The sequence below is a fragment of the Pongo pygmaeus genome, chromosome 10 (genome assembly GCF_028885625.2).
Source record: "Pongo pygmaeus isolate AG05252 chromosome 10, NHGRI_mPonPyg2-v2.0_pri, whole genome shotgun sequence".
NCBI lineage: Eukaryota > Metazoa > Chordata > Mammalia > Primates > Hominidae > Pongo > Pongo pygmaeus.
Window position 1 is genome coordinate 111,371,045 of NC_072383.2, and position 20,764 is coordinate 111,391,808.

Consider the following 20,764-nt stretch of genomic DNA (forward strand, 5'->3'; position numbering starts at 1 on the left):
ATAAGAATTATGGTGAAGATGGGACCTCTGGTGGGCCTGACTCTGAAGCTCAGACTCTTCATTGCTAGGTTGTGTGCCTTCTCATCCCAACTCTTCTGACTCCAAGAACAGTATTCCTTTTGATGTGAATACAGAGAAGAGAGCCAGCTCAGAATGAAGGGCTCAGATAGGACTCCAGGAGAAGAGGAGAATTCCCCTATCAAAAAGATGCGCAGCTCTAGATAACTTAGGTTATTTTTCATTTTAAATGGTGAGGTAATTTTTTCCTTCAAAACAAAATCTGTTCTCTTTTTGGTCTCCACCATATCTCTCTCCTACTCTACCTCTTTCAGTATCCAATAATTTGCCTAGGAGATTGGTAGGACTGGATCAGAAGGCTTCAGCATTTTATGTCATACCCTTTGGTCTTGTTTTCTTTTTTCTTTCTTTTTTTTTTTTACAGTAAAGATGCTTATTCTTTATAATATTAACAGTAACAATGATACTATTTAAGATTTTTAAAAAGCATACATGAGGGAACCCAAGACAAATCTACAAGTAATATCGTACTTAATAACTGACTACTGAAAGCTTTTCCTCTAATATGGGAGCAAGCAAGATTATTCCCCTTTGCCACTTCTGGTCAGGATTTGAGGTCCTAGCCATGGCAATAAGGCAGAGAAAAAGGCATACAGTTCAGAAAAGAAGAAATAAAACTGTATTTTCAGGCAACTTGATCATGTATGTAGAAATTCCTAAGGAATCTATTAGAAAAATGACTAGAACTCATAAGAGAATTTAGCAAGGTTGCAGGATACAATGGCAATATAAAAAATTTAATTTTACTACTATATACTAGGAATAAGTATTGCAAAATGAAATTTTAAAACAACACTATTTATGATAGTACTAAGAACATGAAAAGCTTAGAAACAGACGTAAAATGCTGTAAAGATCTTTACACTGAAAACTATAAACCATTGCTGAGAGAAATGAAGGAAAATCTAAATAAATGCAGAGATATTCCATATTATGGGTCGGAAGACTCAATATTGTTAAGATGTCAAGTCTTCCCAAATTGATTTATAGGCTTAATCTTCACTCAAAATCCAAACAGGGCCAGGCATGTTGACTCACGCCTGAATCCCATCACTTTGGGAGGCTGAGGCGGGCGGATCACTCGAGGTCAGGGGTTGGCGACCAGCCTGGCCAACATGGTGAAACGCTGTCTCTACTAAAAATACAAAAATTAGCCAGGCGTGGTGGCATACGCCTGTAATCCTGGCTACTCGGGAGGCTGAGGCATGAGAATCGCTTGAATCCAGGAGGCAGAGGTTGCAGTGAGCTGAGATCATGGCACTGCACTGCAGCCTGGGTGAGAAGAGTGAAATCCATCTCGAAAAAAAAAAAAAAATCCAAACAGACTTTTTTTTCTTTAAAGAAATTGACAAACGAATTCTAAAAGTTATGTGGAAGTGAGAAGGACCCAGAATAGCCAAAATAGTTTTGAAAAAAAAAGTTGGAGGATTCATACCTCTTGATTTCAAGACTTATTAAAAAGCTACAGTAGTCAATATAAAATGTTATTGGCAAAAGGAGAGATAGTTAAGTGAAATAAGATAATTGAGAAATAGACCTGCACATATTTAGTCAATTTTTAACAAAGGTGCCAAGACAGTACAATGAAGAAATAATAGTCTTTTCAACAAATTGTGCTAGGACAATTGGATATCCACGTGGAAATGAATGAACTTCAACCCATGTATTACATCATATACAAACATTAGCTCAAAATGGATCAGAAACCTAAATGTAAAACCTAAAGCTCTACAACTACTAATAAAAAAATAGGAGAAAAATCTTTGTGACCTTGAGTTAGACAAAGATTTCTTAGCTAAGACAAAAAAGCATAAACCATAAAATGATGATAAATTTGACCTCATAAAAATGTATACTTTGAAAGACACTGTTAAGAAAATGATGACAAGCCACAGACTTAAAGACTATATTTGTAAAACACATAGCTGATAAGTGACATATATTCCCACTGAGATGGCTTTTTAAACCATAAAATAATGATAAATTTGACTTCATAAAAATGTAGAAGTTCTATACTTTGAAAGACACTGTTAAGAAAATGATGACAAGCTACAGACTTAAAGACTATATTTGTAAAACACACAGCTGATAAGTGACATATATTCCCACTGAGATGGCTTTTGAAAACAGATAATTAATATCCAATGTTGGTGAGGATATGAAGCCACTGGAACTCTCATACATTACTGTTGGGAATGGTGTAGCCACTGCAGAAAACAGTAGGATAGTTTTCTCCTCCTTCTCCTTCTCCTTCCTCTTCTCCTTCCCCTTCCGCTTCCCTTTCCCCTTCCTCCTCCTCACCCTCCTCCCCCTCCTCCCCCTCCTTCTCCTCCTCCCCCTCCTTCTCCTCCTCCCCCTCCTTCTCCTCCTCCCCCTCCTTCTCCTCCTCCTGCTTCTTCCAGGGTCTTGCTCTGTTGCCCAGGATGCAGTGGTGTGATTATGGCTCATTTCAGCCTTGACCTCCTGGACTCAAGTGATCCTCCTACCTCAGCCTACCAGGTAGCTGGGACTACAGCCGTGTGTCACCACACCTGGCTAATTTTTGTATTTTTTCTAGAGATGGGGTCTCACCATATTGCCCAGGCTTGTGTCAAACTCCTAGGCTCCAGAAATCCTCCTGCCTTGGCCTCCCAAAGTGCTGGGGTTACAGGCACAAGCCACTGCGCCCAGCCTGAATAGTTTCTTTTAAGGTAAAAAGTATGACCAGCATACTATATGACCCAGCAGTCACACAACTAAATTATTTATCTAAGACAAATGAAAACATATGACCAGATCTGTTTGGAAATGTCTAGAGAAGCTTTATTCATAATTCCTTAAATCTAGAGACAACACAGATGTCTGTCAACAGGTGAAAGGATACATAAATTTGGATATATTCATCCATGGGAATGCTACTGAGTAATAAAAAGAAATAAACCACTGATGCACATGACCACATGGGCAAATCTCAAAAACATTATGTTGAGCAAAAGTAGCCAGACAGAAAAGAGTACAATTCCATTTATATGAAACTGTAGAAAAAGCAAAACTAATCTATAGTGACAGAAAGCAGACAAGTGGTTGCCTGGGGATGGGTTTGATGACAAAGAAACAGTAAAGAACTTGTGGGGATGATGGAAACACGTTCTCTTTCTTGATTAGGGTGGTGGTTTTACTTGTCAAACTCATCAAACTGTACACTTAAAATCTGTTCGTTTTATTGTATGCAAATTATACCTCGATAAGGTTGATATAAAAGTGAAAAATAAAAAGTCAGACATGCATGAAAGAAAGTCTACATACCCTTCTAGGAGCTGGTGGGTTTTCTGGCTTTTTTCTTAAGAATGCCAGAAATTAATTTAACAATTATTTTTACTTTCATGTCTTATCAATTTCATGATCTCTAATGCCTAGCAATATGCCTGGCACAGAAGAAGAGTTTGATAAATGTTTGTTAAATAACTGTTAGCCATGCTGAGTTTTTTTTACATTTCCAAGGAGAACAAGCCACTGATTTAAAGGAATAAATCTTTAATGAATTCTTTTTTTTTTTTCTTTTGAGACAGACTTTCACTCTTGTGAAATGCAATGGAGTGCAATGGTGCGATCTTGGCTCTCTGCAACCTCCACCTCTCGGGTTCAAGCAATTCTCCTGCCTCAGCCTCCCAAGTAGCTGGGATTACAGGCATGCACAACCACTCCCAGCTAATTTTGTATTTTTAGGAGAGACGGGGTTTCACCATGTTGGTCAGGCTGTTCACGAACTCCTGACCTCAAGTGATCCACCCACCTCTCCTTCCCCAAGTGAATTCTTAATATAATGATTTTTAAGGTATTATAGATTGGTGAGAGAGAAGAGTTTTTGTCAGACCATCTTTACTAGCCATACAGCCACCCACTATATCTTCACTCCTAAGTCAGAAACTCCTCCCATTCTCATGTAAGCTTCTTAAAAATGGGGAAATCTATTTTTGCAACCTTCACTTCCACTTCCTTCAGCCTTCTCTCATCCACTGCTGTTGGTTTCTGCCCCTATCCCTCTATGGGAATTACACTCTCTGAGTCTACACCTGGTCTGCTAATTGCCAAGTTTGTTGGACATTTTCCACATGCTCTTTTGCTGGACTTTACTTTTGCATTCGACACGATTGATCACCCGTTTTCTCTACACTTACACCTTTGGATTTCATTTCAGCAGATTCTCTTGGCTTTCCTTGGCACTTCAAACCTCTGTCTCATCCTTTGCCTACCTCTTAAAAGTTGAGGTTCTCCAAAATACCATTCCAAAGATATCTCTGACATTGTCACTCTTTATACCTCTTTAGGCAATCTTATCCATTCTCATGTCCCAACCACCTTCTCTGGGCTGATGATCCCTTCATCTCCATCCCCAGCACAGCCCTCTCTCCCAAACCTCAGGATTTTATGTCTATCTGCCTGCTAGACTTCTTCACTTGGGTGTCCCCAGACACCTCAAACTCAGCATGGCCCCACTCTGAACTCATGACCTTCCTCCCAGACCTACTCCTCCTTCTCCCTCCATCTTGTAGTCGATGACTTCATCATTCAGTCTCTCAAGCTATACACTGGGATACAAACTTTTCTTTCTCTCTTTAAAAAATTGATTCCCAAGTTTATTTCAACCATCAAAGCCACAGAGAGGGCAGGAGGAGATGGAGTCGAGAGTATAGGTAGAAAGGTAAGTTTTGAACAGAAAAAGAGGTCACTTTACTCTTTAGATGTAAGGAAAAGGTGTAATGATGGATGGGGGTGTGAATCTGGTACAATGTGGGAAGGTGAAAAAGTTCAAGCCTGATGGCTAAAGTTTCTCAGAGAGAAGATGTAATGCTTACTATCTTATATCCACAGGACAACCATAGGAGAGAGAGAATAAGGTTTCTGGGGCCTCAGTGAGCAGAATCAGGGCTAAGGTAGCTACGAGAAGGTGGGTGGTAGTTTCACCTAAGGTCAGGTCTGAAGCTATCCTGTGACAGAAGGCACTGCCTTGAGATTTAGTGAGTTCTGTGTCCCTGGAGGTATTTCAGCTGAGTGTGGGAGGATGTTTGCCAAAAATGGAGTGGGTTATTTCAATCTTATATTGGGGAATGATAGAGATGGTAAGATGTTATGGTTTAGCTCAATGAGTTCTAATGTCTATTCCAATTCCAAGCACTGACTGGTCTGTGGTTCAAGGCCTTGAGACAAAGAGACAGTAATGAAACATAACAAAGAAGAGATGTGGTTTGACAGAAGCAAGGAAAACCAAGATGCAGGCACCAATCTTCACATTTTCTATGTTGACAGTGTCCAACCAGAAACTTACAGCAGGGCCCACATTCCTGCAATTATGATTTCAAATAATTTGAGCTATGAGTTCATTAGCTGCAAAATGTACTGTATGCTATTAATCAGAAATAAGCTTTCCTTCCCCATCACCTCCATTTTTGCGATTAAGAGCAAAGCAGAAGGAGTTAGGGGATTCCACTTGGGATAAGTACTAGATGGTTTTAGCAAGCACAGCCACTGCCTGAATACCAACTAAGCTGCCTGTATGTCTGGAAAAGTTTGGAGGACAAAAGTTGCCATCAGATGCAGATAAGCTGGCTCAGTTTCAGGGTTATTTTTTATTTGTTTCCCTTTCCACTTTACAGACATAAACTGCATGAAGACTCTCTTAGGTTTTAAAATATTCCAGGAAACTAACATCATCGCCTCTTCCCACTCCCCACTTCTTTGCCCATACTTTCCCTTCTGGTCCTATGTCAAGGCTGAAGAAAATAGCCAGATGTTGAGACTTGCAACAAATTCTCTTTGAGTTAACTATGGTCAGAGCCCAGTATTAGGAGCTGGGATGAGAGATTTGCCCAGGAACTCAGGAGTTATTCACAAAGCACTTTTGCTTGGATGGTCTAGTTTGATTATCACTAGGGAAACTGAGGCAGGTACAATGGCCTGCCTCATAGATGAAGAAATTGATGCTCAGGGAGATTAAGCGGCTTGTCCAAGACCACATGGGTGCTAGGGAACAGGTCTCCAGCCTTCATGCTCTTTGCCCTGTGCTGTGCAGCCATAGACTAGAGTAAAGGAATGGCTGTAACTGAGGAGTAAAGAAGAGTGACTGAAGAGAAGAGGGAAGAGCTGGACCAAGGGTCTGGGCCCCACTCGTGGGAGCCTTTGCTAAACTCTCTGCAAGGAGCCCCCAAAAAATGTTCTGCTGGTCAAGTGAGACGCATGCCATCACTGGAGATTCAGAGTTCTTCTTAGCATATTAAAGGACCTGACATGTCAAACTGATAAAGAAACTGGTCAAACTTTTGTATTAGGTTAATTCAACAGTGATGGGTTAGTACGGTGTGGTAGATTGAATCACTGCCTTAATTCTACCCCCTTCCCTGTAACGTTCCCTTTCCCATCTAGTTTTGTGGGACTTGTCCACTCTGACACTAGGCTGGGCCACGTGACTTGGTCTAGCCAACAGAATGACTAGGAAGCAAGGATGTGCCAGTTCTGAGCCTGTATCTCAAGAGGACTTGAGGAAGCAAGGATGTGCCAGTTCTGAGACTGTTTTTCAAGAGGACTTGTGTGTTTCCACATGTTCTTTTGCACCTTTGCCATTGCCTTGAGGACATGCTTGAGGTAGTTGTTGGTCCAAGAAAGATGAGAGACAGGTGGAGTTGAGTCCAACCTGGATCAACCAACTCCCAGTGGAGCCAGATGTGTGAATAATAAACTTTTATTATTTGTGGTGTTGTTACACAGAATATTGTGGCTATAAATGATACAGAGGATGAAATAATGAAAAGATTTTATTTATTCCCCACCATTCTTCCCGCAGAGCGTTGTAAAATAGACTTTCCCATCCTCAGTCAGATTCCCCAACTTTTGGGCTAATTTAAGTCATTAAAAGTCCATTCTAGTATAGAACTGCAGTACTGAAGCCATCCTCATGAAGTTAACAAAAATTTTGGACAGAAATATAGTCACAATTCAGCATCAATCAGGCTGCACTTTGACCCACTTCCTTGTAACAGAAAGTAACATAGCACTAGATAAGGCTTTTATTTAAGAATTGCTTAAGCAGATTCTGAATTTCAGTGGAAATGCTGACACCAATCAGCTTAGAAACCTCCACAGAGGAGCTGAATCAGCAACGGGAATACAGTTCCTTTATCTCCCTGTCTCATGACTTCAGCCTGCATTCTTTGACCAGTCCATGACCTCCACACCTGCCCACCCCAAAACCTTGAAAAACCCGAGCCCCAGACTCCTTAGGGAGACAGATTTGAGGTTTCCTCCTGTGTCCTCATTCAGCCGCCCTACTATTAAACCTCATTCTCTGCTGCAACCTGGTGTCTTGGCATATTGACTTGCCATGTGCCTTGGGCAATGAACCTATTATGATTATAACCTCAAATTGAATTTAAATCTCATCTTCTTCTCCTCCTAGATCAGACTTGAGCTACAGCTTCAACTGTTTGGAGTTGAAGGGTAAGGCATACAGTTTGCAGTGAGACACCCCTCTCTTCACTCCATTTCCTCTTATCTTTTCTCTTCTTCTTCTTTTTTTTTTTTTTTGAGATCGAGTTTCACTCTGTTGCCCAGGCTGGAGTACGGTGGCGTGATCTCAGCTCACTGCAACCTCCACCTCCCAGGTTCAAGCAATTCTTGTGCCTCAGCCTCCCGAGTAGCTGGGACTACAGGCATAAGTCATCACACCTGGATAATTTTTGTATTTTTAGTAAAGATGGGGTTTCACCATGTTGGGCAGGCTGGTCTCGAACTCCTGACCTCAGGTGATCCGCCCACCTCAGCCTCCCAAAATGCTGGGATTACAGGCATGAGCCACTGCGCTCAGCACCTCCATCTTTTCAAGGTGCGGATCTATGGTTTTGGGTGATGGAGAGACAGAGGGAAGGTGGCCCTTTGCTCAAAGGTTCAGTTGTGTGCTGATGGCCACAGCTGATAGTGTGGTCTCTGAGTAGGTGGTGTGAGTGGTTTCCTTGAGGGTGGGGTTCCACTTCTCCCTGGACCCATATGTCTAAGAAACTGGGAAAGCAATGAGGCTAGCATCTTCCCTTTCTTCCCAGAGATCCCACCCCAAGGTGCCTTCCAGTCCTGCTGGTGTGGAATGCTCACCTCCTGCGATCCTGGGCCAACAGGAAGAGACCCAGTACACATCCTGTTATTATGCTTTGTTTTGACCAACATTTCAAAAATTTATTTGGCTAAGAAACTCTTTAACATTCTGACTTTGGGAGAGTATACTGCTAATGGATTCCTGGGGAGCTTGGGCATAGTGGAGATTTAATAACCTACTCATTATATGCAGTAGATTGTTACACAAATTTTGCAATAATTATATCTTTTAAATGGGTCATGCTAACAATCTGGAGATTAAGAACCATAAAAATGAGACTGGCTGAATTGAATGCAATAGAGACCCAAAGTAACAGCACTTTAAATTAGGTAGTTTGCTTCTGTCTCAAATAAAAGTTCAATCTGGTATGGAGGCTCTATTTGGTGAAACTATCTTTTCATTTCTGTTATCTTACCATGGGAGTTCTTCTTGATCTCAGGGTCCAACATGGCTCACCACCATGTCCATATGCCAGCCAGTTAAAAGGGAGAAAAAGGAAAAGGTAGGGATCTGCTCCTTCTCTTTAAGGGCATGACTCAGAGGTTGCATGTGTCCTTTGTGCTAGCATCCCATTGACTGGAATCAGTCACCTAGTTATACTTGGCTGCAAGGGAGTCTGGGAAATGTAGTCTTTATCCCAGACTGCCTTGTGTCCAGCTATAAATTCTATTTTTATGGAACAAAAAGGAGAAGATATTGGGAAACAGACAACTAGAAATTCTTGCCACCTACTCAGAGTATTCTAAGTAAAATTCTTAAAAGGTATTCTAAGGAAATTCAGAAGAAGGAAAAATAATTTGTGCAAGGATGTTTACAGTTCAATGGTACAATAAACACTATTCTTAATACAGTTTTGTTTGTGTCCACTGCAGTGATAATTATGAAGGTAATTTAGATCCATGGAAAATTGTGTGGAAAAAAGTAGAATACAATTTCATGCACAAGGAAATTAAGATCCTTTAAAAAATTACATGTGCTCATGGATAAAGAAGAGGCCTAGACAACTTGATTCAAAGATGCCCTTTCTTTTCACATTTTTTTAATTGAAATTGAGATTGGGTCTTACATCTCAGGCTTATATTTCTTCCTTAACTGCTGTTTTAAAATCTAAGTGTATCAACAGCATGTTAAAATTTAAAGAGGTGACTGTGTCCATCCGTTCATCCACCACTCCATTCATCTACCCATCTGTTTTCTAGTTCAATTATTCAATGGCTATGACTTGAGACTCTGTTAGGTACTGGGAATATGATGGATGTGGTTCCTGATTTCATGGAGCTTCTAGTTTGTTGGGAGAAACAGACCCAAACAAATAAATGTGTGAATTTCCTGACAGTTGCATAGTGCTATGAAAGACAAGTATAGGATAAAATGACAAAAGATACCATAGAGACTAGAGCAGACACTTTTGGTGCCTCTCCCATATCCCCTTGGCACTAACCATTTTATTATGTGCTGACGGCATGCAACTAATTGTAAGGAACTTTATCTTGATTGTCACATATGATTCAGGCAGAAGTTCTTTGGAGTCAATGTCCCCAGGAAGGGCCCTCAACCAATGACAGATGAGAATTAGAGTATAAATACCCCAGCTTCCCCACTCTTCAGGTGGGATAACTCTGAGACATGTTTTCTCCATGCCCCAGAACTCCTCAGTGCAATGAAGCCCCAGTCGCCCACAGAGAACAGGTTCAAGGATGCACTCTTCAATGTCTTTCTTCTCTTCCCTTCACCTTTTCTCTCCCTACTGATACTTGCTGGGATCACTTTCCAAACAAACTCCTTGAACTTACATTTCATTCTCCTGCCCTGCTTCTGGAGAAACCTTGCCCCAAATCAGGCACTTCAACAAATGAGAATGGCTTTAGGAAGTGGTTTTTACACAGAGCCTTGAATAACGCATAGAGGTTTAGCTAGGTGAAGATGGTGGATGGGTGGTCCTGACCGAGTGTCTCACTCAAGATTCTTGTTTTCAAGTAACAAAAAAGAAATCTGTTTTTTCTTAAGCCAGGGGTGGGAGAACTGAATGGCCCCAAATAATAACTTTGAAATGCTCAATTTTATATAGAGAGATAGGGTTTGGAGTCTGGAAGATGTCCTCTCATACTGACATTTGAGCAGAAACAGACTTAAGCTCACTCCTGCACAGGTGTAGAGGCCTTCTAGTGAGCACACAACTTACAGAGGACAAGCTTGTAGTCTGACGAGTCCCTTGATTTGGGGAAACTGCAACACCTGGCTTCTCTGGGGAAGCCAGAGGATCCCAACAAGCCATGACCTACATTGTTGATTCTCGCAAGGGCTTTGTACCCCAAGAGGCAGTGGAGTGGGCAGGGGTTTTTAAACAGTGCTTCTTGCCACACTGAGGGTTTCTTTGAGCTTTCTCAGAATGGGGCCATATAAGAGGTAAGCTGCAAATGCTCAGAGTTGTGAGATGCTTGAAGAGAGTCTTTTGATGCTAAAAAAATCGTTTGAAAATGAGCTTACCTGGCTTGAATCCCATATTTGTCACCCATTAGCTGTGTGGCCCTAGGTAAGTTAATTAGCCTCTCCAAACTGCTTTATCTTCCTCCTGTCCCTTCTCCTCCTCGACCATCACCATCAACATCATTACCTAAACATTGACTATGATAATTGGTTTAGATACATTCTGCCATTGACTTCTCATACCACCCCTTTTAGTTAGGTAGTTTTACTGTCACTTTACAGGTGAGGAAACTGGGACCTAGGAAGATTGCCTCACTTCTCCAAGATCACCCAATAGGCTGCAGGGCTGGGATTTAAACCCAGATCAGTCTGACTTCAAAGCCTGTAGTCTTAACCACAAATAGGGTGATTGTCAGGATAAATGAGAATATATAGATACAAGTATATTGCCTATCTCTGTGCCTGCCATGTAATTGGCTTTTAACAAATTATAGCAATTGTGATATTCACCTTGTTTACATCATTGGGTATTTGCCATCCCAGAATGTGACTAGACCTTTGGGGACATTTGCAGAGCAGGGAGAGATTTTATATTTCTCAAGAAGTATAGCTAATCCTAACTTCATTTACTTTTCTCTTTAGGGACAGTCAAGGTGTAATTGTGCCAGGCCCATTGCCCGATGTGCAGCAAGGCAATACACCTAGATGCTGGGTTGCAGCAGAGAAAGTCTTAGTTGTAAGGCTGCCAAATGAGGAGATAGGAGGAAAGCTCCAATCCACCTCCATGAAGAATTTGGGTCTAGAATTTTAAGGAGTTTGGATGGGTAGTGGGCCAAGGTGTTGATTGGTCAAAGAGTATGGGCTAAAGTCATGGGATGGGAAGCTGAAGAAACTGCATTCTCATGCTGACTTAGTTCCTTGGTGGAATCTTGAGACTATTTGGCTTCAACTGTTCTGAAAACATCTCAAACAGAAAGTCTTGGGCTCCTAACGTCTATAGGAACAATGAGGAAGTTCATGGTTTATGTCACAGCCTATGTGGTCCATAAGTAGCTACAGGGAAGTAGGTCAAATGGCAACCTGATCAATGCCCTCTCTGTACCTTTTTCTGAAGTCTGGCGTGTAATTCTCGTTAACCCTGTGGAGATGGTGTTAACAGTGCAGTGTTCCAGGACCAGGAGGGGAAAAGGAGCACATAACCTCTCTGGGCTGTCCAGGTAGTTGGCTGCATTTGCAAGGCTGCTGGGAAGAGAGATGGGGCCAGCGCTGGAACTGGCTTCAGAGGTAGTGGCTGGTCATTAATGAGATGCCAAAATGGGGGCGTACAAGGGATCAAACAGCAAGTGTTCGTGGAGAGTCCACTGTGTGCTCAGCAAAGCGTTAGGACCAGCGTGTGGGAGGAGCTGGTGGGGAGAAAATCAGTGGGGTTGTGGGTCCATTTGCTCCTCCAGAGGGACACTGAGCGACATCACTGCCTCTGTAGTGATGAGCAGAGTCGCTACCTCTGTACTCTGGGAGGCAGCTTGGTTTGTGCCTGAAAGCCTGTGTTGGTGGATGAGTGTCCATGTATCTGATCTGCATGACCTCAGTGGATTATCAAGTGCCCGGGGGATTGGAGCCTCCTGCAAAAATAGAAGGACCTGAAGGTACCAGGTGAAAGGGATGGCTGGGAAGTTCCACGGGCAAGTTTTCTTTTCCTTTGTTCTTTGTTTTCTTTCTCTCCCAGATCTGGATCCTATAAAGAATGCTATAGATAGGAAAATAAATAAAAGCTCCATCACAGATTTGATTTTTACTCTCATTTATTGGAGTTCAGGCATACAGGACACAGAGAAGTGAAATAAACAGCAATGATATAAGGTTTCTGTCAAAAAATTTCTTTAATTTTATGGCAATACAACCACCAAAACCCTAAAATTCTTACTCTCTTAAAATGCAGCTCCCTTTGATGGGTGTGTATAGCAAAGGTGACAAGTGATTTTATTTTGATTTTTAAAAACAGACCTGCTAGAACATCTGCCACACTACGTGTTTAAAAAGTGAGCTGTTTAGGTACATGACCACTCTTAGTTCCAGTAAATACTTTTAATAATAAAAGTAGCTATTTAAAAATATTTACTCTTGGCTGGGAGAAGTGGCTCATGCCTGTAATCCCAGCACTTTGAAAGGCCAAGGTGGGAGGACTGATTGAGGCCAGGAGTTTGAGACCAGCCTGGGTAACAAAGTGAGACCCTGTCTCTATAAAAAAATAAAAAAATTAGCCGGGGTTAGTGATGTGTGCCTGTAGTTCCAGCTACTCAGAAGGCTGAGGCAGTAGGATCACTTGAGCCTGGGAGTTCAAGGTTGAAGTGAGCCATGCTCACGCCACTGCACTCCAGCCTGGGTGACAGAGCGAAACCCTGTCTCAAAAGAAAAAAAAAATTTCTCTCGTGTCAGGTGCTGTGCATGCTATGCATTGTTTATTTATTCCCCAAATGTTTATTAAGCACCTACTATGGGCCAGGCACTGTGCTATATACTGGTGATTTGAATGTGGAGTCTGGGACATCTGAAAAAATGCTGTTTAAACCAAGCTTGCAGGTTGCAGGTGGGTCATTCCAACCAAAAAATCAGGGTAGTAGAATCTTCCCGGCTGACAACACAGCAAACATGAAGATTCATTTAATCCTCATAATCACACAGTGGGAGGCTGATTAGCCCCCCACTTTACAGAGGAGGAAAGTGAGGCTCAGACATGTTTAATTGTTTGCCCAAGGCCACAAACCAGCCCAAAGCCGGAGCTGCCTCCTCCTTTCGTAGCTTCCCCAGGCCCTGTGTTCGTGGCTGGTTGCCTTTCTTTCTTTCTTTCTTTTCTTTTTTTTTTTGAGACAGAGTCTCGCTCTGTCGCCCAGGCTGGAGTGCAGTGGCGCCATCTCGGCTGACTGCAAGCTCCGCCTCCCAGGTTCACGCCATTCTCCTGCCTCAGCCTCCTGAGTAGCTGGGACTACAGGCGCCCGCCACTTCGCCCGGCTAATTTTTTTGTATTTTTAAGTAGAGACGGGGTTTCACCGTGTTAGCCAGGATGGTCTCGATCTCCTGACCTCAGGTGATCCGCCCGTCTCGGCCTCGCAAAGTGCTGGGATTACAGGCTTGAGCCACCGCGCCCGGCCTGGTTGCCTTTCTTGACCATAGTTTTAGCGCTGAAAGTCCCACATCCCAGAACCCCGTTCTTCCTGGGCAAACTGGGACTGTTGATTTTCTTAGGTTGGAATGTTTGGCTGAGATCAAGCCAAGGAGGGTAGGAGGGGCGGTTCGAAGCTTGCAGGAGGAGAGAGGTCAGGAGGCTGCTCCTTGTACCCTGTAAAGTCCCCAGGCGGCCATTCCATGATCCCAGGCCACAGCACTCTGGCTTCTGCTAGTTCCCTTTCAGGCCCAATCATATTTGTAGTGTTGTGACAAGTCCTTAAGGTCCCAGAGGCTAAAAGCAAGAGCTTCCCTAGTGTGCGTAAGCTCCACTTGTACATAACAAATGAGGTAGTTTTGCCTGGAGCTTAACATACAGAAGAGAAAACAAAGCGAATCCAGGTACAGTCAGCAGGAAGATATGTAAAGAAGTCATTATAAATTACATATTATGTTTCCACAGTGGGCTGCCTGATGATTCAAAAACATTTCTTAAAAATCTTTCCCTTCCCTTTCTTTTCTGTTTCTGTGTATTTTTTATTACCCTTTCTTTTTGCCTTTCTCCTTTCCTTTTATCTTGAACATGAGTCTTTTATGTAACACAGCACCTAGCACATAGTAGGTGCTTACTAAATATTTGTTGAATGAATAAGTGAATGAAACAATTCAGTAGGCACTTCAGAGATGCAATAAATTAGCTTAGAATGTTATCTCAAGTTCAGAAGAACTCCAAGCAGGCAGCAACAACTATTCTTTCTTTGATCAAGAACAGCGTTTGGGAGAATTCAGATCAATTTTAGAGTAGCTGGATCCTCCTATCACAACATTTCTTTCTTGATGAGGTCTGTACACACCATGCATCTGAATCACTCAAGGTGCTTATTAAATACTTACAGTTCTTAGGCTCATTCCTGGACCTGTTGAGTCAGAACTGGGGCAGGGGCAGGAATTTGCATTTCTAATAAGCTCCCGGAGTGTTTCTTGTGCATACCCAAACTGCCCTATATAAGCGTAGTTTGTTCACTTTGATCATTTGTGCTGCAATCCTGGGCCTCCCTCCTCCTTTCTGCTAGAAGTTTATTTGTTTCTTCCTTAAAGCCTTGAGAAGAAAAAAAAAGAGCACATCTCTTTGGGGACGACTCTCAGTTGAAAAGAATTGAGAAAAAGTTGAAATGACAGCAATGCAATATAATTTTCTCATTCTTCCTCTGTTCTTGCAGTGTGTTGCATTACTTGGCATAGATGTTTTTTGAGGGGTATAAGCTAATGGAATTTACTCAAGCACTTCAGAAATGAGTGGTGTGTTTTATACTTCTAATAAAGCTTTCCTTTCCTTGTGGTTGCAGTGGCCACGAATTTGCCTCACTGGACTTCTAGTTGTTAACCAACGACAAATGACTGCTCTTCTGGACATCTCATTGGGCGGGCTCTGTTATCCAGTGCAGGTAGGAGGGGTGATAACCCATACTGCTTGCTGGGGAGAATGCCGCATCTGTCCACTTTTTGCTGCAATCTCTCTTTCCTCGTTCCTTGTTCTTTGTACAATTTTTTTTTTTTTTTTTTTTTTTTTTGAGACAGAGTTTTGTTCTTGTTGCCCAGGCTGGAGTGCAATGGTGCGATCTCAGCTCACCACAACCTCTGCCTCCCGGGTTCAAGCAATTCTCCTGCCTCAGCCTCCCAAGTAGCTGGGATTACAGGCATGCACCTCCACACCTGGCTAATTTTGTATTTTTAGTAGAAACGGGGTTTCTCCGTGTTGGTCAGGCTGATCTCGAACTCCTGACCTCAGGTGATCCGCCCTCCTCGGCCTCCCAAAGTACTGGGATTGCAGAGGTGAGCCACCGTGCCCGGCCTCTACATTTTAGTTCTTAGGTTAATTTTGGTTCTGTCATCTGAATGCTGTATTTAATTGGAGTTAAAGAAAACACACACACACACACACACGCATGCACGCACGCAGGCATGCACGCAATCCACCCAGACCAACATTTTCTATTCTTCATTATTCATAAGTAAGATTTATTAGAAAGGTTGATTTGGATGAATTGATGTGTTGTAGATCTAGATTCTGTTATGAACATAGAAAACTGTCCCTTTGTAGGTCAAAAAATGGTCCAACGTTGGCAATTTCTTATGTTTCAATCTAATAGAAACCACATAAATTATCCAGATGTTTATTTTTAAATTGTTATTTTAAATATACAAAATATTCAGACATACAAAAAGGTGTAAAGAATAACATAATGAACACCCATGTACTCACCATCCAGTTTAAGAACTAAGATACTACTGAAGCAATCACAGCCCTGTCCCCAATCACGTGTCCTTTATGCCCCTACCAGAGGTAGCCTGCATTCTGAATTTGGTGCTTATTTGTCCCCTACTTGTGTGTGTGTGTGTATGTATGTATGTGTGTATGTATTTTGTTTGTTTGTTTGTTTGTTTTGTTTTGTTTTTGAGACAGGGTCTCACTCTGTTGCCCAGACTGGAGTGCAGTGGTGTGATCATGGTTCACTGCAGCCTCAAACTCCTGGGCTCATGTGATCCTCCCATCTCAGCCTCCTGAGTAGCTGGGACTGGGCGCCACCACACCCAGCTCACTTTTTCTTCTTCTTCTTCTTCTTCTTATTTTTTTGTAGAGAAAGGGTCTCACCATGTTGCCCAGGCTGGTCTCGAACTCCTGGGCTCAAGGGATCCTCATGCCTTGGTCTCTCAAAGTGCTGGGATTATAGGCATGAGCCACCATGCCTGACATGTATTTGTATATATATAACCTACTGTATATAGCCTATTGTATTGTCTTGTACATTCCTTTATTTAAATGGTAAAGTATACTTATCCTTCTGCAACTAGCTTTTTTCACTCAACATCAAGGTCGAGACTCATTCATGTTGATCTGTGTCCCTCTAGTTCAATGTTATTTTCAAAAACCAAGTAGCTGAAAGGATTTGTAGTAAAATCAATAGTGTGTAGAAAAGAGAGCACATTTCTTTTTTACAGTCTTTTCCCCGACCATCAAGCCAAGCTTGTTTCAGTCCATATTTTTGGAAAATATTTGTATTGAGAGAGATTACACAAGATTTGCAGGAAAAAAAAAGCAGCCTAACAATAAACAATGGAGCTGTGTGGCTGTTTTGAGACTCATGCTTTTGCCAGAGTAAGATAATTTCTTGGTACAAAGTCAGAAAAGAGTCCCACCAGCTGGCAGTGTCTGGCATATGGTGGATGTTCAATAAATATTTGTTCCGTGAATAAATTAAAGGGGAGAGGCACCCAATTTGAAAGGACTCAAGGGATGGCGTAAGTGAGGTCTGAGCTAAAATCAGTTTTATTCTTTGTTTTGAATTAGCTATTGTTACAGGAGGGGAAGGAGGCTTGGATGAGAAATGAGAGAATTGAATTCATGAGACAAGGCAGCTGGCTTCAGTGGCTGAGACGTGGGTTCAGATTCTGACATTTATTAGGCGACCGTGGCCAAGTTGCCTAATCTCACGGTGTGCCTCACTTTCCCCACCTGTAAAATGGGTGTAATAAGAGGGTCCCCCCTCATGGGATAACATGAGTCCTATGGGTGGTTGGTACACGAAGTGTGTGGCACAGGTTCTGGTCTCTAATAAGTGCTCAGAAAATGTCATTAAGATTCTGTCCCAGTGTGTCTATCCCGTGGGGTTCAGAAGGATGGACAGGGCACGAGCAGCCTCCTAGATATTGCAGACCCCTGGGAACAGCCATGCTTTAGGAGGGTGCCTGTATCTGGAAGTTGGATCATATAGTCACAGCAGTGCATCTTGAGGCAGGGCTTTAAATGTCAAAGAAAATGGTTTAGGATGTGATTCATGAGGTGAGGAGCTGACGCACACAGGAAGATGTCAGAAGACATACAGGTTACTATGAAGGACTCAGGGTGCGTGCTTGAGCCAGGCTTCGCTCTAATCAAACAGAATCAGCTTGCACAGTCATCAGCGTTAGTGTGCCTGTGGGAGAACAGAAGGGGCAAAGCCTTATTTGCGTTTTGGGTCTAGGTCTCTGGGTTGTGCAGGGCTGAAGGGGGATAGCTATATTATTTGCATATTGCTGAATAAGAGGCATTTGATTGAGTTGCTTGTGAGAAAGTATAAAAGCCCAATTATGTTATTTTCAAGTATAGGATTTTCTCTTTCCATCTTTCCTGGGCAGTAAAGAGAGCCTTTAAATTAATTCAGGGCGGACTCATAGGTTTTGTCTCATAGGGCACTTGGATTGATTGGAATCGATGGAGTGATGGTTGAGGATTTAAGGCCACACTCAGGCTCTGCAGGAAAAGTGCTACGGTTGATTAGCAATGTCTGCCACAAGGAAAGGCTAGTAATGGAATGCATGCTGCATATCAACAATCCACATATTCATTTAAAGTATAGCCAGTCTATTTTTGCTTCTATACTTTGCTCACATTTCTTTCTCTTTTTCTAAAATTACTTCCCTTTTCTTCTCTGCTGATCCAAATCCTTTTCCTGCATCTCCATCCAATTTAAGTTCCACCTCCTCCAGGAAGCCTTCTCTGATATATCTAATCTACACCAATTTCTCCTTATAATTCTTAGTGTTTGTACTATTTAATGAATATTTATATTAACATCATTTTTCCATCTCTCCATATGCTTTTACCACATGAATCTTCTTTCTGAATTTCAAGCATATGAGGTTTGCTCCTGCCTTAGTACCTTTGAACCAGCTCTTCCCTCTACCTAGAGCACCCTTTCTCCAGGTGTTCACTTGCCTAGCTCCTTCTCATCATTAGCTCTCTACTGAAATGCCACTTCCTTGAGGAGCCCTCCCTGAAACCACTCCATATAACCCCCAGACCCTCTCTCTGTCCTATCACGTTGTTCTATTTTCCTCAAGGTACTTACTGCTGCTTGATAACTTCTTATTGATTTGTTTGCTTATTTATGTATTGCCATTTCCTCTACCCCTCTCCACTCAAATGTAAGCACCATAAGAGCTGGGACTCTCACCGTTTTCTTCCTTATAATATTCCTAACATCTACAATGGTGCCTAGCATTAGAAGGTAACCAAATAATAGTTGAATCAATGAAGGTCTTAGGACATTATTTGCATTATGTCAAGACTTTAATTTGTATGTAATGATTAAACTTTTCTTGGCTGTAGATTTTTCTCTTCCCAACTACACGGTGAGCTCACAGTGGGCAGGGACCAGTCATATACCCCTTGGCATTCCAGAGCAGCTGTCATGGTGTTACCAGAAAGGGGTCCCAATCCGGACCCCAAGAGAGGGTTCTTGGATCTTTCCCAAGAAAGAATTCAGAGTAAGCCCATACAGTAAAGTGAAAGCAAGTTTACTAAGAAAGTAATGGAATAAAAGAATAGTCCTGAGGGCTGCTGGTTCCTCATTTTTATGGTTATTTCTTGATTATATGCTAAACAAAGGGTGGATTATTCATGCGTTTTCCAGGAAAGGGGTCAGCAATTCTCAGAACTGAGGATTCCTCCCATTTTTAAACTGTATAGGATAATTTCCTGATATTGCCATGGCATTTGTAAACTGTTATGGCACTGGTAGGAGTGTCTCTTAGCATGCTAATACATTATAATTAGTGTATAATGAGCAGTGAGGATGACCAGAGGTTACTTTTGTTGCCATCTTGGTTTTGGTAGGTTTTGGCCACCTTCTTTACCGCATGCAATTTTATCAGCAAGGTCTTTGTGACCTGTATCTTGTGTTGACCTCCTATCTCATCTTGTGACTTAGAATGCCTAACCTCCTGGGAATGCAGCCCAGTAGGTCTCAGCCTTATGTTACCCAGCCTCTACACAAGATGGAGTCACTCTGGTTTGAATGCCTCTGACAATGGGGTACTCACTAAATATTGTTGAATGACTGAAAGAAGGAGCAGAGCAGTATGTGCAGTGAGCATCCATTTGTATGAGTTAGAGTCCTGGTTTGCCTGCTTTAACAGTGGCATTCAGAAAGATATAAATTCATTTCTTTCTCATGTAATAGGCTCTAGATACAGGAGGATGGATGCCTCTGCTATCTTCACGTATTGCTTCTGTCTCTGGGTTCAAGAAATTGGCTCTAGTTCTGGCTCTCTAGCCAGCAACACAAACATTCTGTTAAAGGCACAAGTTGGAAGGGCACATCTCACTTTCACCCGTATCTCATTGGCCACACCAAGTCACATGCCCACACCTAGCTGCAGTGGAGGCTGGGAAATGTAGTCTCTGGCTAGGCAGCCGTGTTTCCAGCTAAAACTTTGGATTATTATTGAACAGGGGAGGAAAGATGTTGGGGGACAATTGGCAGTCTCTGCCCATAACAGTTCAATTTGATGAAAATTTATTATTTTTTCCTGTGCTAAGCATGGCACTGGACACTCTGGTGAGCACAGGTACACATTGGGCATATTCCCTGTCCTGTAGAAGTCTATAGCCTAGTGGAGAAGACAAGCAAGTAACTCTAATTCTTGGAGCTTTGCCTGGAGTAAGAGTTGATTAAATGAATAATAGTAAACATCAATCGCTGTGGACTTACTATGTTGGAAGGCACTTTGTGTTCTTCGTCCCATTTAATCCTTGTAACGGCCTGTAACGTAGCCCCATTTTCCAGATGAGGCTCACAGAAGTATTTTAAGATATTTTAGATTTGTGGATGGTATAATCAATTGAAGGGCTAATCTTAATTTGTTTAGTTTTTATTTGTTTCTAAATTTATAGATAGTAAAATTCACTCTTTACAGTACACAGTTCTATGAGTTTTGACAAATGCATAGTGACGTAACCACTACCTCAATCAAGATACAGAACCACCACCCCCATCCCAAATTCTCTCATGCTGCCCATTCTCTCACCCTCAGCCTCTGGCAACCATTGATCTGTTCTTCATTCCTATAGTTTTGCCTTTTCCAGAATGTCATACACGTGAAATACTGTAATGTATATTAGGTTGGTGCAAAAGTAATTGCGGTTTTTGCTATTAC

General features: G+C 42.1%; 1 protein-coding gene across 3 annotated transcripts in view; it reads left to right on the forward strand.

Moving 5' to 3' along the window:
* RPH3A (rabphilin 3A) overlaps nucleotides 1-20,764 on the forward strand; it is a 330,865-nt gene that overhangs the window by 124,867 nt on the left and 185,234 nt on the right. The window contains exon 2 of one of the 3 annotated variants that reach the window (XM_054443937.2): nucleotides 15,133-15,231. The exons of the other annotated variants lie outside the window; for them this stretch is intronic. The gene's annotated coding sequence lies outside the window, so the exon portion shown is untranslated. The remainder of the gene's footprint in view (nucleotides 1-15,132; nucleotides 15,232-20,764) is intronic. 3 annotated transcript variants of the gene reach the window in all.